This window comes from Lupinus angustifolius, chromosome LG03, assembly GCF_001865875.1.
Source record: "Lupinus angustifolius cultivar Tanjil chromosome LG03, LupAngTanjil_v1.0, whole genome shotgun sequence".
Classification (NCBI taxonomy): Eukaryota; Viridiplantae; Streptophyta; class Magnoliopsida; order Fabales; family Fabaceae; genus Lupinus; species Lupinus angustifolius.
The window spans coordinates 2,145,921-2,154,612 of NC_032011.1; positions in this window are offsets into that span (position 1 = coordinate 2,145,921).

Consider the following 8,692-nt stretch of genomic DNA (forward strand, 5'->3'; position numbering starts at 1 on the left):
TCTATCCTTAACAAGTGACACATTCTCCATTCTCAACAACTTCTTCTTCACCAACACTCCAACATAATATTCTTTAACAAAAAATCTTCAACACTTCCTTCCTTATCAACGTTTTTGTTTTAATAACACAACTTTCGACAGAGGCATCACTCTTATCAATATAACATCTTTTTCCATGCCTCTTAGCCCAAAATTGGGTTTCAAATCTATCCTAAGGGTGCATAGTTCTGAGTGCTTTTGATATAGTGTGATGGTGAATACAAAGGAATTTATGTGTACATGACATAGTGTAAATTAATGATCTTCTTTTAGATTCTCTACTTCAAATTGGGGTTACATGTGCTTAGGACTATTTGTTGAGATAGAATATATATATATATAATGGTTTTTCACGTGCTGAGAAGTGTTTTTATGACATTGTCATAAAGATTGGTGGGATGATCTATTTTATAAGAGAGAAATTGAGCTTATGCAACCAAATGAGGGTGGTAGTGCAAATCCATGACACCCATTTGATGTTTGTCCAAGACATGAAATTAAAAAGGCAAAGTTAATGTCAATTTCCAATGGATGTGTGGCTTCATACAATCTTGTACCATGCTTCTCATGTGCATTGCTAATCCATGAATCTTCATTGGCAATTGGGGCGTTATATCACATAATCATCTAATGGAGCATTTTCTTTATGACTTTCATATTGTCATATTGCCCTCCATGTAGACTATCCAAATCTTGCTACAAAGGTAAAACCTAAACTCTCTTGTCATTGTAATTTTCAACCTGTTCATTTCCATTCATAAAAAAGCTAATAAATTAAAACGTTTTCTATCCTATTTAAGTAATTAACAATTAAAACATTTTCTTTTATATAGTTAAAATGTTATTTTAGTTGATAATTGTACAATAACATTGTAGTACATTATACTTTGATACGATAAAGACTAAATCACACAAGCAAGTGTTATAATAAATTAATAATGAAAATTTTATAGTAAGATCATGGTTCGAGTCATCTCTAACTTCTCTGAAAATGGGAAGAAGGTCTACGACCAATATCATCTCTAAGCTATTAATTCTATATATATATAAATAATTCCAAAACTATTATATTACTTAATTTCATAATTACAAAGAATGATGCAACATTATCTTATTAATCAATATTAATCAATTGTGGAATTTTTATAGTGAGGTCACGGTTCAAGTCGTCTCTAACTTCTTTGAAAATGGGAAGGAGGTCTACAACCAATGTCGTCTCTAAGCTATTAATTACATATAAAAATATAATCAAAACCTATTTTACCTGGAATTTTTTTAGTAAGGTTATGGTTCGAGTTGTCTTTAACTTCCTCCAAAATGGGAAGAAGGTCTACGACCAATACCATCTCTAAACTATTAGATCCATTGGATTAAAACAATCATATACTAAATCTTTTAAAACCCATCAAAATCAACTCCACCAAATCTATCAATACCAAATCGACATTTTCAAATCAATAATCAACCAAGCTAAACAACCAATTTTCGAACTAGAACTACGTAGTCTTGATTTCCCTATTGCACCCGGGGATACGTAAGAGCAAGATAACATCTTGTCATATGCAAATATAAAAATAAAAATATTTTGTTTTACTAATTGAATTTTAAATGAATAACTTTTAAGGGTATAAAAATCTGTGTGATTGGTGAAGGTACCGTTCTAATACGGGCGGACGGGATGCTAATACCTCCCCTGATCTGTAATCGACTCCCGAATTTCAGAATCTCTATTCAAATATCACTTTTATCCAAATTGGGCATAAACTAAGAGTTTTATATGTTTTAACCGCAAAAAACGTAGTGGCGACTCCAAATCAATTGGGAGAGGTAAAAATCGAGTTCGCCTCTTCCTAAGTCGCAGAGTCGGTCTTCCAACTAAAAATCGGGTCGCAACAATACGTATGCTTGATTTGGTTTTGATATGGTTTTGGTGCATGGTGATAAGCAATGATTTTTATATCCTCAAAGTTTTGTTAGGGGGTAGAAAAACCTTAACAATATTTAGATGCTTCTTTTTGTTTTTGTTGATTGGTCTTCATGGTCGCATTAGAATGATATTGCCTATAGAGAATAGTTTCAATTGTTTTAAGCCTTATGGACTTTGGGTGCACTTATTCATTTTCTGATTAGTGTAATTGTCACCTACCATATTTGAATATTTTGTAGCAATTATGCTTTCTTATAGTGTTGATTGTCCTGTATAACGTTTGAAAAACTTAGCTTTTGCACTCTATTAATAACAAAATTTAATAGGGATCTATAAGGAGATATGGTAGTTAGGATAGATGGTTTAATGAATGAAATGAAAGAGATCGTGAGTTTGAGTTTCATCTACAATAAAATACTAACATACAACATTTGTATATCAAAAAAAATTAATTTTTGATTACTTAAAACAAAAAACAACAAGAAATTTAATTGGTCTTTGGGTACTAAATTGATAACAAATTGACTATTATAAAATTTCACATGAATGAGGCTCCGCTCAACACATTAGCACGTTGATTTCTGTCAACTGGACAACAGCAAAAGGTGTTGCTTTTAGGTTAAAGGAGAATATTACTTTATTAAGCACATGCAAACAAAAAATAAGGTTATAAAAAAACACAAATTAAGGTTATTATTATACAGAACCAATACCCTTTTTATAATGAGTATAATCGATTTGATTTGGAAGATGAGGAAAAGGTATTTTATAATGCTACACAAGTGAAAAGGCTATATACCTATTTTAGGGTTTATAAGGGTGTAATAACCCTTTTTCCCTTAGTAAAAGATATAAGTAAGTCCTTTCATGTAGCAACGTGTGTCAGATATATTTCCCTTTGAAGTACATGTTGGGTTTATTTAATTGTCACTAATATGTTTTGCTTACTCTCCGTATAGAAATAATACTACTCTCCATTAATGGAGAAGCAAGTGTTATATAAAAATAAAGAAAATGCAACATACATTGATATTTATATCCCTTTTATTTAAAAGAATATTACACGTTTATCCTTAAAATATAAATGAAAAAGTCACTTACCTCTTTATTACTTGAGAGTAGTCTCACTCAACAATAACTAATCCCATGAAGCTACCTAGCATTCCTAGCCTTTAGAACTACTTAGTTGCTAGCTATAATTCTTAGACATCTTTAGTTTAATAATGGTTTGTAAAAGATCGTTATAAATCTTCACCAAAGGTCAGCTCCCACATTAGAATAATTATATTAATTAATTGAAGTTGATTAATCTTTAGTGGCGTGTGTCAAACAATTTTAAATTGTCACCTTTTCTCATACTCGTTTATGGATTATCCATTAGGTTGATAAAATGAATAGTAAAATTTTTACTTATACCAGTTTGATCTCTTAAAAATTTAAAAACTCAAAATAGTCTTTAAAGATATCAAATAAGGTTAAATTAGTTATTTTTAGAATTTTTATTATCCTTGATGATGACTATTTTGACTTATTTTCATAATCTTTAATTATTAGTTTGGATTTTTACTTTTATAGGATTAAATTGATATACAATAAAATTTATAAGTACAAAGTGGACATTCACCTTAAAATAAATTTGTAGTTAAAAGTCAAAATTTATACTATTAGTGTATCTCTTAGACCATGGTATATCTTAAGACCTACAAGTATGATAAATTCGAGTTAGAAGTGATCATTTTTATACTTATACGTAGGACTAAAAATATTATTTTATTATATCTTAAGGATAAAAATATCAAGTTATATTATCTTTTTACTTTTGTTTTTTGTGTACTTGCCTCTCCATTAATGGAGAGGATACTAACTCGATAAATTCTCATTGCATTGGAGATTAACTTCTGGTTAAAGTACATAAATCTAAAATTTTACACATGGGAAGTAGTTGAAAATATTCAATCCAACTTTTCTTCATTACTAAAGAGTCCATGCATTAATTAGACTTTATGAAATTTAAAAATTATTTTATTAAAAAATAAAATTAAAATTGTGACCATTAGATATTTATTTTTCATATATCATAATCTTAACATAGTAATGAAACATCCAATAATGGAGATGGTCCAAATCTGAAATAATTATATTCAATTAATACATATCTATAAATTCATACTTTTTTTGTTATATAAATTCATACATTTTAAATTTTGAAGTTGAAGAAAGTTCTGTCATAATTATTATAGCAATGCTAGACCCATGTTCAAATGGGGTGGACAAAAATACACGGCCAAGTCATATATGAGTGATGTTATTAGTAGGATAGAGATTATATGTTTCAAATGGAGTTTTAATTTATTTGTTGAATCAATCAGAATGTTATTTTTTGGAATACCGTTGCTACCATTCATGGTTCATGTATACAGTAGTAAGCAATATCTTAAAAAGGTGCATTCCCATCATCCACAAATCATTGATCTTTGGATTATATGTGAATCGAGCTAGGCCAATGTGGTTAGCACTGTGGAAATGCTTTTGTTTTGTGTGATTTAACAGACTGAAGAGATAACCATTTATTAAAATAATTAACTTGTGATTAGTGGAACTGAAATCCAACAAAACAATGAGGAACGTAACACAAAAAGCTTGATCTGCTTATCATACTTCAGCGTCGTGATTATGCACTGTATCTACATTAGAATTATCAAACATGACAAATAAATGTAACTTTTAAAATTAGAGTCAATTTTCTTATATGTGTCATATACCAACTCTAATGTTGTCTAGAATTTGCAAAACCAAATATCTCACCTCATGTGTCATTTTATAACTTTGTAATCAATAAACAAATTATTTTCTTCTAATTATTAACTATTTTTGTGTGTGTTGTGATCAAATATAAAATTACGAGACATGAAATGGAATATATTTAATCTGGTCATAAAATGCAGTGGATGATCTTCTTGAAAAGGGGTTTGATTACTTTTTTGCAATGCTTGTTAGTGGTGATGCCTAGTGAGTAATTAGGTCAATCTTCAAATATATGAATTTTGATTTTAACTTAATCCATAAAATATGAGCTACTTTAGGTTTGCAGATCGAGTTGAATTAAAAAAACACTCCATGAGACCATGACCCACAAGGTACAAGTAAAGCAACAATCTTCTTCATATACCCAATTCATTCATGCTTTTTTTTTACAAAAAAAAATCATTTAGTCATTGTATCATATATTTTTTTATCTTAAAATATTAATATCTAGTCATTGTATAATGTTAATTGAGACAAGCACATGCACTATAATCACATTGAGAGTATCATGAAAGAAATGGAGATGAGAAATTGCACGAAACATCTCACAAATTAATGGTTGTGATTACAATGCATGGGTCGTTTACATGTAGATTGTGTTAAGAAAATTGAGCATCAACTAAATGATTAATATAAACTAGCTAGTATTTTGTTGTTTATAAATAGAAAGAAAACTTTTAAATACAAATAATCATATTTTTATATTATTTGTTAAAATATGATTGATTCGAGACATATAATGAAATATTTTTATAAATATATGGTCTTTTCCTTTCAGAGTATGAGAATAACACTAGGACCTATATCTAGTAATTAATTATTCAATTAAGAGCACTTGGCCTATAATCACAAATTGGTTCTAAATTGTAAGATAATGTACCAAAATGTATTTATATTATGTATGTATATACATTTCCATTTTTCAAGTTAACCACATCATTGGCTAGAGAGAGAAAAAACTAGAGCTCTAAATTTAATGAGTTTGGTGTCTAGCTATCTTAATTTGTCTCTTGCTTCAAGCCTAAAAATGCTTTGAGTTAATAAATCTAGTTGTTTCTTAGAGTTCAAAGAGGTTCATGAGAAAGGTCCACTACCAAGGAATCTTACTGGGCACCACATATTCCACCATCATTTTACCCTTTATAGGAACCACTAAGAATAATATATTTGTGTAACCTTGAAGCACTTGTATATTGAAAGCGTGATTAGACATTTGTGGGAATGTTTCTTTTCTTTTTGGTTGGATCATGAATTTAATATTATTTCCAAAGTTTAGGCTATGAATCTTTAATATTAATGGAGGTGTTATCTACGTCAATGGTCACATCATTAGCATGTTTTTTTTAAACCATTGGTGATATTAATGTGCTTTAAAATTATAATGGAAATGGATTCTACACAAAAAAAACATACTCTATAATTGCATTTCGAACAACACACCTCATATGGATATGACTGAATATCTATGTCTTGGTCGAAAATTCTTTGATATATAAAGAAGTAGTAACTCTATATTATTAGATACAAAGAAGTAACTCTAATAATATTCAATCAGAAGTAATTGAATAATTTCTTGTTAGATAGAAAGAAGTAACTATATACCCCCTTCTTTAAAATGAATGGTTAACTTTGATTCTTTAATATAAAATGTAGATTATTTATATATGTGTGTGGTTATGTGTAACATAGACTATAATTATCAAATATATATTAAAAAAACTCAAAGATAGTGGGCGCAGGTGCCTTGACTAAGTAACACGTGGATCGTGGCTGCATTTAGTAAGCACTTGATAGGCAGAGGATTACATGTATTCATTGATGTTCCCAATGATATATCAAATCAATCAAAATGAGTTATTTTATTGGAATTTGTTTTTATAAAAAACATAAATTAATATTTTATATTATTTTAGGAAATATGATTGATTAGGGATAAAAAGACCAAGTTTTTTTAGGACAGATGATCTTTGTCTCACTTAATATTCTAAATAAGTACAAATGATGCATTTAAGTACAAATGATGCTTTGTAACGCATAACTAAGTGGAGGAAAGTAGAATTAAAGAATTTAAGCTGATTAAGTTTGACTAGCTAGTAAAATCAAACTTGTTATTAAAAAAATTGACAAGAAAAGAATGTACTAATATGAGGAAAAAAGATCTTCACTCAATACAAGAGAATAATACTAACTATATTGGTTTAAGTGATATATGTTTAATTTCTTTAAGTAAAATTTTGATTTTGAATCTTGTAAATAAAAAAAATACCTATAGTGAGAGTTAGCCCCACATACTATAAATATTTTCAAATGCGATGATACACATGAAAAACCAAAAAAGTACTCGCAATAGATGTGGGGAAGTGTTAGCATCATGATGGTTGATTTACATGTTTACTACTACTTATTTTCAGTTTTAGTGTTGTAAACTCCTTTCAATTAAGTTATAATCATTTATGTTCTTTTCACTCGGTTAAGAATAACAATAGAATGTTAAGTACTAATTAATAATAAAAAATGATAACTGAAATAGTGAGCTTAGTAACCTCACTCTAATTAAATATATTGTTAATATTAATCTAACAATGCATATTCACTCTTTTTTTACTGAGTATATTTATGAGATTTTCTCAGTTGTGAAAAGAGAAAGAGAAATGATATAAAAGTTATAGGTGACCTACTATAAATAAATTATTAATAACAAAATAGATCTCATGTTAGTCCTCATGAATATACATATGAAGGAAAAACTCACCATTGTTGACTAGGTTTAAATAGTGATAATGCGAAAGTGACATGTATACATTGTTTTATTGGGCCAGATTTTAGATGGGTTGGGGAGAAGTGTGTTATTGGGTTTGAATGAAGGTTTACACTCTTCTCTTTTTTTACTAACAATGAAGACAAAGTCCAGTGGGCTTTTTTCCGGGTTTAGATAAAGAAAATACAAAAACCAAATTAAAAAAACAGGATTTTTAAAATGAGTAATTAATCAAATAATTTTGGAAGAAAATGAAGATATAAATAAAAAAAATTGCTGAGTTGTCATATTAATTTATTGAGGTTTGTTTTATGTTTATTGTTGATATGTATATTTTAATTACATATTGACATGAGGACTAATTAAGTGACTACATTAAGCCTAATTTTGTTGCTTGTTAATAAAGACCAAAGTCCTAATTAAAGTGTGAAGAGGGTTTTGGCTTGGACTACAATAGTTTTTTTGTTCACCTAGTTTCTATAATGAGTTTTTTTAATGCTAGCCTTATCTTCTTATAAACAAAAAATCTAAATTTTGATACAAAAGAAGCTCAATTATAGAAGTTATGGTATTCTTTAACGATTTTTTGGTTTTGGTGACGTTTTATTCAGAAGTCGTGTATTTTTTTCATGACTTCTATCCAATCGAGTTAATACTTTAACATATATTTAGTCTACAAAAACATAAATTATGTATCAACTTAATCATTGAAAATGTTAACTAAGAATACAATACACTTTGAGGGATTTAAAAAATATTTTGGAGTATGAATTTTATTAACAGTGTAAAAATTTATACCTATTCAATATATTATTTACCATTTATTTACATTACTTTTATTTAAAAGGCAATGATAATTAAAATAAATAGTGAATAATGCATTAATATTATGAAAAACTCTTACATCATTAATATATATATCTTACTCTCATAATTTTATTGTGATAGGCACATTTATTTGGTAACTACTATACTGAGATTAATCATATAAATAAATCATTTGATGACATATTCTTCTAATCTTTCAGTTAATAAAATATCTGGATTTGCAAAAATTAAAGAGAAAATGATGCCTGTAGTGGACAATCATTATACATTATTTATACTTAATTATTATTGACAAATAAATTAATAATCAATAATATATTGATTACAGATTTTTT